This window comes from Staurois parvus, unplaced genomic scaffold (genome assembly GCF_062004578.1).
Source record: "Staurois parvus isolate SC_StPar_1 unplaced genomic scaffold, SC_StPar_1.0 ptg000133l, whole genome shotgun sequence".
Lineage (NCBI taxonomy): Eukaryota > Metazoa > Chordata > Amphibia > Anura > Ranidae > Staurois > Staurois parvus.
The window spans coordinates 14689067-14709727 of record NW_028317929.1 but is presented as its reverse complement, the minus strand read 5'-3'; the positions used below and the strand labels follow the sequence as shown (position 1 = coordinate 14709727).

Sequence of the window (20661 nt, the reverse complement as noted above, 5' to 3'; positions counted from 1 at the left end):
TGAGCTTTCTTTCGGTGGTATTTGATCACCTGTGCGGGTTTTATTTTTTGCGCTATATAAAAAAAAACAATTTTGAGAAAAAAAAAAATATTTTTGACATTTTGCTATTAAACATGTCCAGTAACAAAATTTAAAAAAAAACAAATTTCATCACAAATTTAGGCCAAAGATCAAAGGGTTAACTGTGTGCTGTTTTACTTTTGTGTGTGCTTCACTGTAATCACACTGCTTTGCATGGCTGTTGACAAGGAGAACTGTATTGTTTACAAACAGTTCTCCTCCCCGTCAGAGATGCTCGGCAATCACTTACCGGGACCCGGTGATTGACTGGCGCGGGTAGGGCACTGAGCGCCCTCTACCCGGAAATACAAAATCACGTATATATAAGTGATTTTGCGAACCTGTGCCACCCTGTAGCAGTATATCTGCTATCTCCTAGATTGTAAGCTCTGAGAAGCAGGGTCATCCTATCCCTCTTGTATTGAACTGTATTGTTGCTGTATTGTCTCCCTTTATATTGTAAAGCGCTGAGCAAACTGTTGGCGATATATAAATCCTGTATAATAATAATAATAATAATAATAGGGTGATCGGGAAGCGGTTAATACATGTCTAGTTTTCTCATCTTCAAAAGGGAAGATATAGTGATTTTATAACCAATATTACTATGATTATATTATGCAGAATTAATATAGTGCCAACAGTGCGGGCAGTGCTATACAGAATAAAGGGAAACAAGACAGTTACAATACAATTTCAGACAAGTGGGTCAGGGGGACCCTACTTGTGAGAGATTACTTTATTATGGCCTGGCTAAAAATAAATGTAAGACAGGAAGTGATGGTAAATTCTCTTCAATAGGGGACAAACCTGAAAATAAGATTTTGACCTTAAAATATTTTTCCTGAAAGCCATTACAGTTCCCCTGCCGGTTCCTATGCCTGCTTCCTGAATTTTACATTATGGGACAAAAGTATTCAGGTACGCTGGGATGTCTAAAAACAGTCCAGTTGAGGGTTGGGCAGCCAGGCAAAACAAAGCTAACAGGCCCACAAAACCATAAGGTTACCAGGGGGCTTAACAGAGCCTATGGGGTGCCTAGGAGACCTTATGAGCGAAGCTGGTAAAATGTAAAAAACATTTGACCAGGAGACCAAGTGGCCGCCTTTCAAATCTGATAAACCAGATGCCAGAACATAGAAAGGTTTCTTCTCTGTCAGCTTTGTTTTGTCAGTGCTCAATCTCCTCCTGAAGACAGCAGCATAACCCAATTTACCAGTATACTGATCTTGAAATGTACAATTAGCAAATACATTTTTAATAGAGTGGGGTTATACTTGACAATTTCATCGTTGGCATTACAGCTTGTCCTGGTAATAATAGCAAGTACTATTTCTTGTATGGGTGTTACAGAGAAAGGGAGTAAGGAAAAGTCTCCCAAATGGGGTCACAGCCTAAAATAAAAACCCGACATACCTTAAAGTAGAGCTTCACCTAAAAGGGGAGTGGGTACCGGACTTTGACAGTCCCACTGACCTCAACCCGATTGAAATGCTGTGGCATGACCTTAAGAGAGCGATTCACACCAGACATTCCAAGAATATTGCTACACTAAAACAGTTTTGTGAAGAGGAGTGGTCCAAAATTACTCCTGCTTCGACCGCCTAGGTAGTGGAAATCCTCCTTCCCCCCTCACTCCCCGCAGTCTTCAGGGATACGTGACAGTTCCAGGCAGACTGCAGAACCATTTACAATGAGCTGTGCGGCTTGCGCATGTGCAGTGGGCACCCAGCTGTGAAGCTGCAAGATGTCACATCTGGGTGCCCACAATTAAAATTCCGGCACCAGGGCCCAGACGGGTGGAGAACAGTGAGCAAATCGCTGGATTCTTGGGCAGGTGAGTCTCAGTTCATTTAATTTTTACATACATGACTGGAGCTCCTCTTTAACTTTTCCCTATGCTATGCACAAAGTTAAAACATATCTGCTGGAATTAAGCCTTAAAACACACACACACACACACACACACACAAACAAACTTGACCTAAAAGCATTAAAGCTTCCCTTGAAGATATCAGTACAATCATACACAATAAACGTGCACATTTCCTGTATCCATTAGCATTCTTTCCATATGATCTGGCACTGTTACATACGTAGCTAAAAGTTAACAACCTTTTGCAGTCTATAAGATTGCTGCCATTTGTGAAAGGATAATTAGTAGATGAGATCTTTCACAGAAAAAAATGTTTTACAAGTCTAATGAGTGACTCTCTCTTCTACAAAAAAAAAGATAAACATTGAAGCTGAAACAAAATTACCTGAAAATGCTAGTTGCTTAGGGGTCATACTAATCCCAAACAAGCTTACTATTAAGGAGTTCTCATTTCTTTAAATTGCGTACTTGTTTTGGGCCAGCAGCTCAAAGTACTAAAGCCAGCAGGTGAGCAGAATAACCAGGCAGCATTTTAAGGTCAGGAATGGCCACCCCTATACTTTATTAACAGATCTACTTTACTATCCACTTCAACAAACACTGAAGGGCATGACATCAGACACCGTCCCTCAGTTTTTGTACCCATTTCAAACCAAGATATAGCTTCGGAGACTACAACAAAATTAAATTGGTCACCCCAGACTGAATCGCAAAATACTTTCTCTGCCTAAAGGCAAGGCAGATGCAAATAATTCAGATAATGCCCACGTCATTAAAACTATCAAATGCTGTATTATAAGCTGTTCATACACATTCACTATGGGATTTGTTTTCTGTATTCTACAAAAAAAAACTTGGTTGATCCTGCTTTTCTCTGTCTCCCCATTCTGTGCATGTCCCCAATGCAGTTGGGTATTTTGCAGAACAATGTAGGCAGCTAATGCATATGCTCAGTTTTTAGTGGTATTGCTATCCTGAGCATTTCTTCCCTATCCCCTCTGAGCAGCCCATGTGACTAAAGAATTACACATGTAGCATATACACAGTGGTAAATGACAGCCCCTTCCTCCCTCCTCCATCCATGCTCATTATCCAGCTAAACACAATGGGGGTGGGATATTGCATCTTGACTGATAGAGGCTTCACTTCATACCCTAAGACACAGGCTCGAGGGGTGTGACATGGCCTGTGACTGGCAGAAATCCCACGCCATGTTGCTGCAAGAAAATAAAAAAGTTTGATTTCAAATATGTTTGATAATTTAAAACAGTTTATTGATCTTATTTATTTTTACTTCGCAACCGAAAGGCGGTTTTTATTATTTTGACTAGGTTACCATTAAAGGACTAGAAGCTGTATATTAATTAAGAAAAAGGTACTTAGATTTTTTTAAATTAAAATAATTACAGTGTCATCATCCACATATAGAAAGAGAAGGGACACAGCATATTAAACAGCATACGTTTACTATCACTTTAACTACCAGGCCTCTACCTATGCTTACTAGCACGACAGACTGGTTCCACCACCAATTTTTTTTAACTTTTTGGTCAATTTTGAACACTCCCTTTGCACCTCTCAACTTACAAGCCCTTGCATAGGTGAAATTCCAACAGCAGAGAGCCCTATAGTCTCTTCCCTCCTTTATTAAACATCCATTTGTGACCTTCTCTGCTCTTAAACCATCTGCCCGTCTTGGGCCAATGACTCAGCTACTTGACAATCTGGCACAGGACAAAGCACTAGGGATACAATGTATGGGACATGGTTTGATACAGTAATGTTTTACTATGTGATTTTAGTGTATTGAGTGAATGTCACTTTTTAAAATTCGTACATTTCCCGCCGGTTACGTCTCCGGGAACGGAACCCGGAAGACGGATGCTGGCATCGGCCGGAGGATATTGCCGGGGACACCGCAAGGAGTACATCGCGGGAGCGAAGGACAAGGTAAGTGCAGAAGGGATCCCGGAGCAACGCTGCAGGGTATTCCCGAGTGTAGCTCGGAGTTACCGCTTGTGGTGCTGAAAGTTAACCCCGAGCTACACTCGGGAATACCTCCAGGGAGGTTAATTATGTGAACACCAAGAGATACTTTACAATCTCAGAAAGGATACATTCTAAAAGGTTTATGAAAGTAACAAGCAGACTTTAGACCCTCTTTTCTCAAATTACAACCCTGACTCATACCCATTTGCCAATTTGGACTCTCTTCTGGTATAACTGGCTGCCTCTTCTGTGACATTTTGCCACGGCCACACTCCAAAATAAAGAGGGAGCAAGAGGCCAGCAGCTTGACTACCTTTAGTAAAGTTATCCTTCTGAAAAAGAGGTTGTGTTGCTTCCAGCAGGCCACACAGCAAATATCTTTGTAGAACAGAGAAGGGCAAAATGTAAGACATGGAAGATAACAGTACTAAGAGTACAATTAACCTTTACATTTTTTTTTCTTTAGATCTGTTTGAAAACCCAAATGATTAGCATTTTATTTGTTCTAAGAATTCAACATCTGCAACAATGTACTAATTGTCCAACCTGTTAAAAAAAATTCTAATACTGGGCGTGTGTCATACAGCTCTATATGCATGCTTTCAGGCTAACCTCTGTTAGAAAAGAAATGTGGCAGTTGCCACTGCTACAGTATAACTAAAAGGCACAATTTTTTCTTCAGTTTTGGACAGAGTGGCGATGGATAAGAATGTCCATTAGGCTTTTATTGCTGTCTGTGTCCTGTTAGGAAGATTCACCCTCGCAATAACACCCCGGTCACATCGGGTGCGATTTACATGCCAGGCAACTTGAAAATCATATACCAAGTCGCACCCTATTGTCCGCTATCAGAGCAGTCATATCGGGGTGGTTCCGGCTTGGTTGGAGCCGCACTGATTTCTAAAGTAGTAGATGCACTACTTTTGTTGCGATTTGCATATACATCTGTGTCAGATATCTTGCAAATCACAACTGAAATCAGCATGCCACCCAATTTTGAAATTGTGCGACTTCATTAAGTCGCAAGATTTCAAAATCAGCTTTGATGTGACCGGGGGGCTAAGTCCTGTTTACCATTATACATTGAAAGTGATCGTAAAGAAAACCCCAAATTTTGGATTGTCTCCAGAAAAGTAATAGAGGGTAAATCTTCCAATGGGGACACTGGGGGTCCCTAAGGAATTCCCTTAATTTTCAGGGATTATCTCTCATTTTCTGTTTTGACTATGGAACAAGAAACAAAGGGAAATCTCCCCAATGGGTCATAGATGGCAAAAAAAAAAAAAACCTCCCTGTTGCCTATAGTTCTACTTTTACTTGTTCCTTGAAGGTGCAGGTCTGGATCTGCCATCATGATCCTTGCTTTGCTACTCTGTGAAAGAATGGCAGAACAAATCTCCTAACTTAGGGCTCATGTACACTGCAGCTGAAAAACTCACGTTTAGGAGCTGTTCAGCATTTTCTTCAGCAGCCCCTGAACTCCCCCTAATGTTTTCCTGTGTCCATGTACACATCTTTGTTTACAGTCATTTACAGGCATTTGAGTTTACAGTCATTTTTTTTAACGCAGAAAACTTGCGTTCAGCAGTCGATTTTATCCGTGTTTTGCGCAAAACGTTTGTAAACTCGGCTAAATGCAGCAAATCGCGCTTATAAGAGTTTGAAATTTTTTTTAACTCTTCCAGTTCCCAATGCTGTCCAGAGCCTTTATTCATCATAAAAAATGCATGCAATGCATTTTCAAGGTACTTGGATGGACAAAACACTAAAAACAGGATGTTTCTACCAAGCTTGTCACACATTGTAATGACCAATTCACACCTGAGACCTCTCCCACTCTTGGAAACAAAAGATATGTTAATGACCATTCACACCTCAAATTCCTCATGAAGACCCCCTGCCAGGTGGCCTTATGGACTCACTCCACCAGACACCTTTCCCACCATTGGAAACAAAAGAAATGTTAATGAGCAACTCACCTATAAGCTAATTTCAACACATACTGCTGTGTCTGCTTCTACTCTCTGTATTTCTCTAAACAGTCTGAAATAGTTATCAATTTACCACTTTTCAGTGCATTCTGGGCATTTGGGAGGTTCTCCTGTGCTTTTCTTTAAAAAAACGCTTCTAAATGCAAAACACACATAAACAAGTTATGCGAATGCAGCTAAACAGACATTTTTAACCTATGTTTTCCAGCAGTCCGTTTCCATCGTTCAGAAGTGTCCAGTGTACATGGAGTCTTAGGCTACTTTTACACTGAGGAGTTTTTGAAGCGTTTTTCCATTAAAATAAGTGCCTGAGAAGCTCAAGAAAAATGCTTCCCTATGTATGTGAATGTATATCTTCACACTGAGAACATTGCGCTTGCGGTGTAAAAACTCCTGCTTCCAGCATCTTTGGGGCATGTTTGGCGAGTTAAAAAAACACCCCAAAAATGTCTCCTCTCATTGAAATCAATGGAAAACGTCTGAAAAATGCCTTAAAAACTACTGAAAAGTGCTTCAAAAACACCACTGAGAAGCGCTTTTGATGCAATTTTTAAGTCATGTGTCCTTTAAAAACCACTCAGAAAGTACGGCAAAAGCGTGGTAAAAACGCCTATAAGCTTTGCTGTGTTTTTGTGGCGGATCAGTGTGAAAGTAGCCTAACTGATAATCGATAAAGCAGTATTAAAGTGTCATTAAACACTTTCAATACATTTTGTATTACATTGTACTCACTTATCCACTAGTGGAGCCTGAGATTGTAAAGACAAGCCGCTGCCACATCAACTGAGCTGTTTATTTTCTCCTTTTTCTTAACTGTGCAGTCCATGTAACTAGAGAGTCACATATGTGGGACTTATACACAGTGGTAAATGACAGTCCCCTCCCTACCCCCTCCTCCATTTCCTTGTATTGCTAAAAACTATGGGGGCAGGATATAAGAGGGTGATTGATTGAGTCTTCACCTCCCTATAAGTCCCAACACATACACACAGGCTGGAGGAGAGTGATACAGCCTATGATTGGCAGAACATCCTCCAGATATCTTCTCAGTGTGAACAAAATGAAAGCTATTGTCAGTCGACTCTGCCTACAGCATGCTACTGCAAAAAGATAACATTTACTTTAAAATATAGATTTCTATGAAGCTTTAAAACACTGCTAACATTAAATTTGATTCTCTATTCTTATAGGCTTTTTTCTAATGTCATGTGAATGGCACAGCACCAATCAGTGCTGTGCTGACACAGATTCATACATCAGCAGAGTACTAGAATTTCCTCCCTCAGAACTTTCCCTCACGACAGGAAAGACCTGGGAAAACATCATGTGACCTCTGAAATGCAATGATTAAATAGGGTACTCAGATGATTCTTTATATTAAATACAGTGGCACCATCTTTATGAATAAATGGAAGGGATAATGGAGATTAAACATTGTATGCTTAGTATGACTTTAACCACTTCACCCCCAACCAATTCTGATATTCCTTCCCTACTTGTAAAATGTTTTGCTAGAAAATTACTTAGAACCCCCAAACATTATATATTTTTTTAAGCAGAAGCCCTAGAGCATAAAATAATGGATGCTGCAATTTTTATGTCACATGGTATTTGCACAGTGGTTTTTGGAAAAAATGCACAAGAGCACAATATAATACCCGAGTGTTTGGTAAAATATAAAAGATGTTACGCCCAGTAAATAGATGTCTAACATGTCATGCTTTAAAATTGTGCATGCTTGTAGAATCGCGACAAACTACAGTACATTAAAGTGTTACTAAACCCAGGACCCTGCATTCACTATATCTGGTCTCCCACAGTACACACAACATGGAAATGCAATTATTTTAGTAAATATAAACTGCTAAATACCTTTTCTCATCAGTCGTTAGAGCAGTCTTATGACTTTTGCTGAGCACTGGTTAAAGCTTGTAGAAGAGTTCTCTTTCTGCTCTAGGAGGATGCAAAACCCCTGACCTCTGTCTGGACAGTGCTGATTGGCCCTGTGCAAAACACATGCACTCTCCCAAGAAACAAAAAAACTATCTAGCAATACACACTAAACTGAGCATGGGCAGAAGGGCTATGGGTTCAGTCTGTCTTGTCAGCGTGGACATTTGAACAAGAGGAGGGGCAGAGAAGTCAGGATCAAACTGCCTTTTTACGCAATGCAGAGGATTAACCTCTTAGGTTCCACAGTGAGTATAACAAGTATGCTTTACTGAATATACAGACTGATTTTACTGTTGTGGGTTTAGTAACACTTTAAATTATCCATAGGCGACGCTTTAAAAACCTTTAGTTTAGAGTTACACAAGTGGTCTGGTACTAGAATTATTGCTCACGCTGTAACATTCCCGGCGAGACCTTCACGTGTGGTGCAAACAAGTTTACATATGTGTGCATGATCTGCAAATGTGTTCGCCTATGCGAACACATGGGTGGGGGGGGGGGTATTCTGAGGCACTTTAAAACTTTTATTTAATTATTTTAACAATATTTTTTATTTCTACACTGTCTCCAGTTTGTTTGTTTTTTAATCCTTTTAATGGCCATCACAAGGGAAAAACAACATTCATTGTGATAGCTGGAGCAGCAACAGATCTCTTCCCTGCCTTTCGAAGCCCAGATTGGTTTGATCTGAAGCTTTTACAAACCAGTAGTGGCATGTGTACAGCCTGGCAAAACTGAAAGTGACAATAAAACTCATTGTTTCCGGTTTCTTAGACCATAGAGATGATTGGGGACATTACAGTCCTCGGTAATCTCTATGGTCAATCAGCAGAACTGCCGGCTTCAGTCCCGGGCTCCCTGGTGGGACAGGAGAGAGAACTGAACCCCTTCCGTCTCCTGTAACAGATCCAGTTGCTAGGATCGCTTTTACATTAAAGATCATCTTTAGCTAGAAAGAAAAAAAAAAAAAAAAGGAAGCTGCAGGCATCATTCCGGTATAACCACTTCAATCTGGCAAAGAGGCTGAAGTGGTTAAACCAGTTAAACCTAGGGATGCACAGATACAGAGTATGTTCATGAGTACTCGTGAATATACTACCGATGCCTTAACCGATATTTAGCGGTGCGATTTGCGTTAATGAACGCAAATCAAACCGCAAAGATTAGCATGTGATTTGAACAGGAATGTGATTTTCTGTCCAAATCACATGCGGTTTCCGCACTGCTCCTGTGTGCATTAACACAAATTGCATGGCAAAGTATCGGTACTCGTTATCAGAGAGTACCTGACCGAACGTATTGGTACTCATATTTAGTGATTAAAAAAAACAGTATTATTGCATCCCTAGGTAAACTCAAAAACTGAATATATTGCAGTTTAGATGTAGTGGGTGCATTAATTTTTCCTTTTTTAGGCCTTTTCCCCCTTTTATCAAATAAGTGTTATTTCTCAACTTCCTTTACCAGACCAAACTGTCCAACAAAAGTGGCAGTAAGAGAGTTGGGACAAACTCGGAGTTTAATCTTTCTTTAACATTAAGATGAACCTATATCAGAAACATAAGTACTGTGCGAGTGTAACACTCACATTTATTTCTTTTCTGTTACAGAACTCACTGTGCACCTCACACTGCTTTGTCTGCTCTTCAGAAGGCCAGTGCTAACTTTGTTCAGAAATTATTCAGCGTCAGTATCTACTTCTACTGTATTCTCTCACCTTGTAACTTGCTACAAAGCTGCAGTGTTGCAGTCTGGGAACTTCACTCTCAGGCCCTGTTACACTAGAGCGATTAGGAATTGTAGCAGAATGGTGCAATTCTGGTCATAATTCAAAATCGCAGAAAAAACACATGCCATACGACTGGGTGCCATTCATCACCAGATGCAGCTTGTCATTAGCCTGCCATTACAGCCACCAGATGTAGCTTGTCACTAGCCTGTCACCACAGCCAGCAGATGCAGCTTGTCACTGTAACCACAACCACCAAATACAGCTGATCACTAGCCTGCCACCGCAGCCACCAAATGCAGCTTGTTACTGTAACCAGTCACCACAGCCACCAAATGCAGCTTGTTACTGTAACCAGTCACCACAGCCACCAAATGCAGCTTGGTGTTAGCCAGCCACCAGATGCAGCTTGTTACTGTAACCAGTCACCAAATGCAGCTTGTTACTGTAACCAGTCACCACAGCCACCAAATGCAGCTTGTTACTGTAACCAGTCACCACAGCCACCAAATGCAGCTTGGTGTTAGCCAGCCACCAGATGCAGCTTGTTACTGTAACCAGTCACCAAATGCAGCTTGTTACTGTAACCAGTCACCACAGCCACCAAATGCAGCTTGTTACTGTAACCAGTCACCACAGCCACCAAATGCAGCTTGGTGTTAGCCAGCCACCAGATGCAGCTTGTTACTGTAACCAGTCACCAAATGCAGCTTGTTACTGTAACCAGTCACCACAGCCACCAAATGCAGCTTGTTACTGTAACCAGTCACCACAGCCACCAAATGCAGCTTGGTGTTAGCCAGCCACCAGATGCAGCTTGTTACTGTAACCAGTCACCAAATGCAGCTTGTTACTGTAACCAGTCACCACAGCCACCAAATGCAGCTTGGTGTTAGCCAGCCACCAGATGCAGCTTGTTACTGTAACCTGCAACCACAGCCTCCAGATGCAGCTTGTTACTGTAACCAGTCACCAAATGCAGCTTGTTACTGTAACCAGTCACCACAGCCACCAAATGCAGCTTGTCGTTAGCCAGCCACCAGATGCAGCTTGTCACTGTAACCTGCAACCACAGCCTCCAGATTCAGCTTGTTCCTGTAACTAGTCACCACAGCCACCAAATACAGCTTGTCGATTTGTGAGGGTTTTGTGCAGTGAAAGAACTTACTAAGGAATAGTAAAGCCTCTTGCAGCCTCTCCCCAGCACTATGGCCTTCCTAGGAATCCGGCATTCAAGTTCAGGAGTGGGGAAACTGGTACATGCACATTACATTACAGGTTTCCGCTCCTATGAGAATTTAGAATTTATGGAGACGGACCAACAGTGATGCAGTGTGTCTGCTCTCCCGCCACTCACTTCCTTGAGTCCTGTGCATGGCGTGGCTTCAAACAGGGCACAGACTGGCACTGGTCCACAGCTCAGGGGTTGGGGACCCCTGTGCTATGCAATATGTGAATGGGGACTTGGGCCTCATGCACACTGCAACTTTTCTAAACGCCTTATTCCTGGCAGGAGAAAGCAACGTTTTTTTCAAATGCATTTAGGCACATTTAGACAGCGTTCAAGTGTGTCAAGAACTTGGGCATTCATTCATTTCATGGGCTAGAAGTTTAATTGTGGCCATTGAAATAATGAATGCTATAGCGCTAAACAAGCGTATCACTTAAGTGCATTTACAGTACGTGCATCAGACTTTTTATGCAAACCACTCTTCTCCTGTACGTCCTGGACCTGGGATTTTTTCCCTGCCTCTAAACACTTGCAAATGCCAATGTGTGCATGGACAAACCAGCGGTCCGATCACCGCCATACCCGATACCAATGTGTGCATGGACAAACAGGCTAACAGAGTGGTGCTTAGAGGCAGAAAAAGACTGCAGTGCCAGCTAGCCCTAGTGTCCCCAATCACTGCCCCAGTGTAGTCTCTAAGAAAACATTCAGCCAGCACCTGTCCCAGTGCTCACAAAAACACCACCATACGCCATATTTGCATCCCGATCACCGCCATACCAGATACCAGTGGTCCGATCACCGCCATACCCGATACCAGCGGTCCGATCACCGCCATACCCGACACCAGCGGTCCGATCACCGCCATACCCGACACCAGCGGTCCGATCACCGCCATACCCGACACCAGCGGTCCGATCACCGCCATACCCGATACCAGCGGTCCGATCACCGCCATACCCGATACCAGCGGTCCGATCACCGCCATACCCGATACCAGCGGTCCGATCACCGCCATACCCGATACCAGCGGTCCGATCACCGCCATACCCGATACCAGCGGTCCGATCACCGCCATACCCGATACCAGCGGTCCGATCACCGCCATACCCGATACCAGCATTCTGATCACCGCCATACCCATGTTCAAATCACCGTCATACCCAATACCAGCGTTCTGATCACTGCCATACCCAATACCAGCGGTCCGATCACCGCCATACCCGATACCAGCGGTCCGATCACCGCCATACCCGATACCAGCGGTCCGATCACCGCCATACCCGATACCAGCGGTCCGATCACCGTCATACCCGATACCAGCGGTCCGATCACCGCCATACCCGATACCAGCGGTCCGATCACCGCCATACCCGATACCAGCGGTCCGATCACCGCCATACCAGATACCAGCGGTCTGATCACCGCCATACCCGATACCAGCATTCTGATCACCGCCATACCAATGTTCAAATCACCGTCATACCCAATACCAGCGTTCTGATCACCACCATACCCGATACCAGCGTTCTGATCATCCCACCAATGTCCTGATCACTGCCATACCCCATACCAGCATCCTGAACAATGCTATACCCCATACCAGCATCCTGATCACCACTATGTCATGCCAATGTCCTGATCACAGTCATAAATGTTACACAAGCATCCGGCATTTTAGGGTCTCAACTGACCAACTTTAAGAAACATATCCCATAGTTTGCAGACTCTAACTTTCAGACTAAATAATATAAACGGTTTTGTTTTTATTTTACCCCAAAAATTAAGCAGAATACATTTTGGCCTAAATTTATGAAGAAAGTTTTTTTATAAAATTTTGCCAATAAATCTAAGAAAATAATTTTTGGTATTTTTTCCATTTATATGAAAAATAAAAAAACAAAAACAGTGGTGATCAAATACCACTAAAAGAAATCTCTATTTGTGTGAAAAAAAAATGATTAAAATTTAATTTGGGTATAGTGCTGCATGACCCCACAATTGTCAAAGTGTGCCAGTGCTGAAAACTGGAAATTGGCCTGGACTGGAAGGGGGTGAAAGTATCCGGACTTGAAGTGGTTAAAAGTTGTGTTTTTAAAACATAGTGTACAAGAAGCCGCATCATAAGAATTACAACAGAAAAGACACCTTTAGAAATATAATGGCAATCTTCAAACAAATACTTAAAGTGCAGATGTTTTATTTTAATAACTTGCTTTTTCTTTCCATTATGGCCATTTTTAACCAAGAAGAATTTACCCCCTTCATGACCGGGGGTTTTTTGCTATTCGGTAGGGCGCTATTTTAACTTGCAATTGCTGTACCTAACTCAAATTTGTATCGTTTTCTTCACACAAATAGAGCTTTCTTCTGGTGGTATTTAAAGTGGTTCTAAAGGTTCAAGATTTTTTACCTTCATGCATTCTATGCATGAAGGTAAAAAAACCTTCTCTGTGCAGCATCCCCCTTGCCCAATATTTCCAATAAGTTCCCTCTTGATCCAGCGATGAGCACTGCTGTCTCGGCTATCGCGGGACTCCCTCTTCTCACTGGCTGAGACAGAAACAGGAGCCATTGGCTCCCACTGCTGTCAATCACAGCCAGTGAGCCAATGAGATATGGGGGGGGACCCGAGTCATGGCTCCATATGTGAAAGGACACATGGTGCAGCGGGTGCCCCCATAGCAAGCTGCTTGCTGAGGGGGCACCCAACAGGAGGGAGGAGACAAGAGGTAGGGGCCAAGAGCACCAGCAGGGGACCCAAGAAGACAAGGAGAGGGCTGCTCTGTGCAAAGCCACTGTACACAGCAGGTAAGTATAGACATGTTTGTTATTTTTTCTATAAAAAAATAAGCCTTAAGAATCACTTTAATCATCACTGGGTTTTTATTTTTTAATATATAAATGAGAAAAGACAGAAAAATTGGTAAAAAAAACCCAGTATGTTTTACTTTCTGCTATAGAACGTATCCAATTAAAAAAAAAAAAAAAAATCAAATCTCTTCATACATTTTGGTATAAATACTGGAATTCATATTCATTTTTTTTAAATACTATTAATGGTGGTGATCAGCAACTTATAGTGGGACTGTGACAGAATGGTGGGCAGCCTGACACTTACTTTGTGGGAACTGACTAAATGACACGGACATCTCCACAACACTAATACAGTGATCAGTGCTAATATACACTGTCACTGTATATACAATAATACTGGCTGGGAAGGGGTTAACATCTGGGGACAATCAAATGGTTTAGGGCTCTTTCAGACTGGTGGACTCCACCAAGTGGATCCGTCTGCTCAGTGGGAATCTGTCCGCTGAACCCCACTGAGCAGGCGGATGACAGGTTCAAGTCCACTCCGCTTGTGCAGAGCGGTCACAGGCACAGCCTGTTGTTCACTATGGGGCAGTTGGATGTAAACAGACAGGCGATTTGTTTACATACAACTGTCATTTGATCTGATCTCCTACATGGATAGGTAACTGATCCCCCATCCGTCTGCTTTTAACGGATCAGATACAGTCAGGTGTAAATGGACACATGTCGGTTTACATCCACCTCCCCATAGAGAACAATGTGTGGGTCAATCAAGTCCGCCTGAAAAACAGACAGACAGGCCCAATCTGTGTGCCTAACAATGTTTATTGTGTGTAATGTGTGCAGGTTTTACGGAGTGATGTGCCTGTTTTTAATCAATGCTTTGCAGAGAAGAAAAAACTGACACACAGCTGCTGTCTGTAGAGAGTCCTGTGTTGTTTACCAACACAGGGCTCTCTTCAATAAATCGCTCAACCAATCAGTGGGTCCTGGACATTAATCATAGGCCGGGACATGCTGATCAGCTTGTGCGGATGACAGCACAGCCAGAGCGGCAGGCACGTGCGTACTGCCTACCCACAAATGCTGGCTCAAGTATATATTTATGTGATCCAGTGCAACAGGGTCACACTGTAGTAGTAAAGCTAGTGTGCAGACCACAAGTGGTTAATAGAGGCAGATGAATCTCTATTTACTTTCTGGAACTCTGGGTTTGTCACTTGAATGTATGGACAGATGGGCAGCTCTGTACGCAGATTGTGTCCAAACCTGCTCATTTGTCCCTAACTGCAGGTAATCACTCCATATGCATAATAGGACAACAGTTGTGGAGCCTCTCAGCCTGTCATTGATTTACTCACTGTGAGCAGCCACAGCAGTACATAAACACCTGGCCATACCTGACAGAAATACACCGATCTGAGTGATGAATGGCCATGTGAATGAGCCCTACTGGAAGAAGTGGCTAAGAAAATGCTTCCTCCTGCCTGCAACTGTGGCCCTACAGCTGTTAGTGAACTACAAGTCCCATCATCTCTGCCTTTGGGAGTCATGCTTGTAACTGTCAGTTTTGCAATTCCTCATGGGAGTTGTAGTTCTACAACAGCTGGAGGGCCACAGTTGCCCACTCCTGGTCTAGGAAGTCAGTTGACTGGATTTTAAGCGTTTCTTTGTGCAAACTTTTTTTTTTAGTTTTTGATGGCATAGGGAGGGGTATTACCCCCTGACAAGTTTATATTGATGTCTGTGTCCCACTTAAGTACATTCAATACTTTCAAAGTGAGGGCAAATCCAACATTTTAGAGTTGTTCCTAGAACAAGAGGTAAAGGTAAATCTTTAATCAGGGACACCTGATCCATGGACAAGCCTCTAAGAGAAAAAAATCCCCTTACTTTGGGATATTTGGAAGTTAAAAGGAAATTTCCCCAATGGCACACAATCCGCAAAACATAAAACCTACAGGTCCTTTTCTAGTTTACCCAAACATTTTGGCTTTCCATTCACAAGGACTGCTTTTTAATAAGGAAAAGGTACAGATCAATAAAATAAAAATAAAATTATATATAATGTTGTGCCTTGTGAAATGTCAGGAGTTTATTCATGCAGGCATGTAAAGCAAATGAAAGGTCCATCAATCCAAACAGCTCAAAAATATATAGGTGATAGCAGCTAAGAGGATAATGAAATATAAATAATCCTCTAATTTCTTGATCCTAAGGCTGGCCATACATTATACAATTATCTGCAGATTTTTGGTTTAGATTTACCAAAAACCATATAATAGGAGGACAAACCTAAACAACACTTTCAGTTGTATCCAATTAGGCAGGCCCTTGCACTACATAGTTGAAGGTAAATCTAAAGGAAATTGGGCAGAAAATCTGCAGATAATTGTATAATGTATGGCCAACCTTAAGAACTCTGGTAGCATTTCAAGAACTGTGCATTTGTGCAGTCATTACAAGAAATTCAATCTTCTGGTTCAATTCTTTATGTGACAGAGAATGAAACCATTTCCACTGCGGCAGAAAGATGTGTGACTACAGCACTGGGGGAGAAAACTATGAAAGTCCAGGCTGGAGGACAAAAAGGTGAAAGTCCACCCTTACAGATACCACCTACAAGCACCTCTGAAGTACAATGTAATGGTTCAGCCAGAGGGCTTCCCAGCAACTGCAGGAAGCCACTTTTCAGTGGCCAACAGTAAGAACCAACCAGTTAATGTTAAAATCTCACATTTTTGTTCAGACATCACCAAGACTTGCTGCAGTTGCCGAGAAACAGTAGAACTTTAAAAGCTACTTATATGAAATGTTCCCATTTTCATGAGAAGAGCAGGAAAATAAACTATGTAAACATTTCTGCAGTACTTAAAAGCAAACCCAAACATCGTCTCATGAATATGTGCAAAGCAAACAATCCATTGATCCACAAACAACATGTTCCAAAGAGAAATCAATTTCCTAGGTTAGAAAATAAACAGAAATAAATGTGTCTGTTGATGGAAACCATTTATTGCCAACAGACACTTTTTGAATCCATTTACAAGTCTGTTATCCACAAATTTAGAAAAATCAAGTATGATGGCAACAGCATCATCTCTTTGCGTTCCTATGTCTCCATTCTTGCATCCCCCATCAGTGATGCCACAGACATGCTCACTGGCCTGAAGTTTAGGAACAAAGCCATGACGTCAATTACTGGAGATTCAGCCCATCACAGCACACGCTGAGCCCTGAAAAGACGCTATTTTATTCCAGGACTGCACAAAAACATGAAGCAGCAGACAAGCCTAAATACACAGAGCTCTAAAAAAAAAAAAAAAAAAAAATAAGAGATGGAAAGGGGAATAGACTGGTAAGAGGAGGATGTGTATTTCCTCTCAAGTCTCTGTCTGTATATTGCTACAACTTGTCATCACAAAGGAATCGTTTGAGGCAGACAGGCTGCATTAACAGATGAGAGGTCTGCAGGCTCGTTCAGTACAAATCTGTGAAAGGATCAACACCAACAGTAGGGTTTCCTACTTAAAAAAATATATAATAAAAGCATTTCAAACAGAGAGGATGTCACACCTAAAAAATGTCTCCACGCAGGCTTTCCCCCTCACTCCGTGTTACTGGAATCAGGAAACCATGTTTAACGATGAATTCACAACCAATAACCACAAAGGGACTGCCCGGGCCACGGTCAAAAGCAAAGTGTCTGTCTAACCTCCCCCCTCCAGCTTGACACACATTTCATGTCAGCACTGAGACCGTTATAAATAGGGGCTGGGGGGAGGGACACACATTACATATCCTGATGGGGCTGTCCAGGCACTGGAAATCCCATCAACTATACATTAGCAGGTTTGGAAACTAGACATCACCATGCGTATTCCCCCTACTATTCAATTAACGCTTTAACTACCCAAACAGATGGATTCATTGCCATCAGGGAATGACAACAAATCAAAATGCTCTGGCTGGAAATGATAACTCCCCGTGAGATTCATCTGCAGAAAAATGATTGAAAAAAACTGAGTCCCAGTGACAAAGGAAGAAAAAAAAATGATCAGATGAAAGCATGAGTCTGGTGGAACTGACAGCCGCCCAAAAAAAGAGTAGATGTACAAAACATTCCACCGATTTCTCCAAAGTGTCCCAATTCACAAAGCTAAACACAAGAGTAGAAATCTTTATTTTGGAATATTTAAAGCTCACTGGCCTCATATGAGCATAGCTGTCATTTATGTTAAACGGTATTAAACCTAAAACCAAAAATGTAATATACTGCACCTTACCAAGATGTGGTGCCTGTATTTGGTTTTTTTTCTTAGGCTTTTTTCCCCCTGGTGAACTGGCCAGCAACACACCTCCTGTATTACAATACACCCCCTCTAGATGAAGGAGCACAGGGGGTACCTTTGGACAGCAGAATTGTCAGTCTGGGAGGAGAGCGTTAGATGTACTAGCAGACTTAGATACACTAACAAACTGAAGCTGAACTCCAGATCACACTTTATAAGTACAGCAACAGTGTTTTTTTTTCCTTTTGGTATAAAAGATTAACATGAATAAAATATGATCATTGTAAGCACTCCTGTCTGTGGTTTCTCTCAACCATCCAGGGCCCCTTTCACATGGAGCGGACTCCATCAATTGGATCCGCCTGCTCAGAACATCTGTCCACTGATCCCCATTGAGCAGGCAGATAAAACATTTGTGTCTGCTCTGCCTGTGCAAAGTGGCCACAGACACAGCCTGCTGTTCACTACGGAGCGGTCATATGTAAACAGACTGCTTTGTCAGATTACATCCGACTGTTATCTGATCCGCTAGACCAGCCTCTCTCAACATTTTCGAGACAGAGGAACCCCTAAGATAACTTTCCAGTCTCAGGAAGCCTCTGCTAAAAATGACTATATCTACAACTCATGATACATTACTGTGATCATCAGTGCGAAGAATTCTCCTTATACTTGTGGTTACTGGGAAGAAATATCCCCTTAATGATAGCTAAAAAGATCAATGTTGTCAGTGGGAACTTATCTGAGAGGCAGAAATTGGTCAAGGAACCCCTAGCAACCTCTGGAGGAACCACAGGGCTCCACGGAACCCTGTGCTAGACGGATAGCGAACGTATCCCCATCTGTCTGTTTCTGGCAGACCAAATCGGGTTGAGTGTAAACGGACATGTCTGTTTACATCCACTACTCCATAGAGAAAAAAAAGTTGGTCCGAATGGGTCCACCTGAAAAACGGACACGTTTGTTTACATTCACCTCCTCATAGAGAACTAAGGGTGCTCCGAACTGGTCCACTTGAAAATACGGACACATGTCTGTTTACATCCATCTTCCCATAGAGAACAAAGGGTGGTCCAAACTGGTCCACTTGAAAATACGGACACATCTGTTTACATCCACCTTCCCATAGAGAACAAAGGGTGGTCAAAAGGGTCCACTTGAAAACTGACACGTCTGTTTACATTTACCTCCTAATAGAGAACAAAGGGTGGTCTGAATAGGTCCACCTAAAAAAAAAAAAAAATAATAAAAACAAGTGTTTACATCCACCTCCCCATAGAGAACAAAGGGTGAACCGAAGGGGTCCACCTGAAAAAACAGACACATCTGTTTACGGCCACCTCCACAAAGAGAACAATGGGTGGTCTTAACAGGGCCCACCTGAAAAAACAGACATGTATCTGTTTACATCTACCTCCCCAGAGAGAACAATGGGTAGTCCAAACAGGTCCACCTGAAAAACGGACAGGAGGACCCAAACAGTCTGCTTGTGTGAAAGGTGCCTAATGGCTACGTTTGCAGGGCACCTTGTTCTGTTGAAAAACAACAGACTTGCTGGCTGGATTACCAGGGAAAATTTAAAGAAAACCTAAAAAAGAAAAACAAATGCCGCCATCAAATATAAGAACTGGTAGGCTGCAGTATATTACATTTTTGGTTTCTGAATGTCCCTATCCTGGGGTATAAACTCGGGAGAATGAAACTGTTTGACATGTAAACTGTCTATATTGCCCCACACTGATTCAAAGTTGAATTCCCCAGTTGCCATTTTCTAGGGCAGCAAGTATGAATGTGATTGGCTGACGTGGGGAAACCCAGTGCTGATGGCAGAGGCCCTCTAGATTCTCCTGGCTGATTGTGGAGTGTAAACAAAGCTGCCTGTAATCCGGGGAATGTCTGTTACCCCCCCATCACACATCATCCCTCCCTGCCTGGTGACAACACATGTGTTAATGGGGGAGATGAAGAGGAGGAGAGGGACCCCCTGCTGAGGGGTGATCAGGTCAGCAACAGCCATGGAGGAGGGGCAGGTGATCCTGGAAGCTAGCACTCCCTGTACACTTGTGTGATGGCGCAGCCCCACGGACACAGTCCACAGTCCAGGCCATGTCCTTACCTTCAAGCCTCCAAGTCTCCACCTCCTGTGAGGCCTCCGGCCCGGGCGCTGCCACAGCAGCCAAGTCTACTCCTTCCTCCTCCTCCCCCACCGGACGGTCCGGGGGATTAGAGCCCAGTGTGTCTCCTCTCAGCACCTCCGTCGCGCTTTCAATGTCCCACCCGCGGCCAGCCTCCTCATTATTCGCTAGCTGGGTGTCTCTCCCCTCTCGGTGCTAGAATAACCTGTGTCTCCGTAGCTCCCGGTGTCTCTGCTCTCTCCCGGTCTCGGCGTCTCTCAGCTAGTGCTGGGAGGGGCTCCCCTACAGTCACGTGACGTTCCCACAAGGCGGCGCTTCCCAAGCCTTCTCTGGGCCTAGGCGCGAGCCGGCTAGGCAGAGCGAGACGGCGCATGCGCACAGTTAACCGGTCAGAGGGCAGGTTACTGGAGCGTTGTGTCGCCTGCTAAGAATCTGGTGGCCATATTATTGGTTGAATGCTCTTGCGAGCGATAACAAATTTAGGGATACACATCCTAACTTGAATCTATGTGATTCTGAAGCAAATGTTACACGAGGAAGTCTTTGTTTTGATTTTAGTGTCGTAACGTGAATGTAAGCAGATTG

At 42.9% G+C, this 20661-nt stretch overlaps 1 protein-coding gene across 2 annotated transcripts in view; it reads right to left on the bottom strand.

Moving 5' to 3' along the window:
* Positions 1-20363, bottom strand: part of AFF4 (ALF transcription elongation factor 4) — a 145676-nt gene extending 125313 nt beyond the window's left edge. For both annotated transcript variants that reach the window (XM_089673041.1, XM_089673042.1), the window contains exon 1: positions 20058-20363. The gene's annotated coding sequence lies outside the window, so the exon portion shown is untranslated. The remainder of the gene's footprint in view (positions 1-20057) is intronic.
* Positions 20364-20661: the final 298 nt, after the last annotated feature.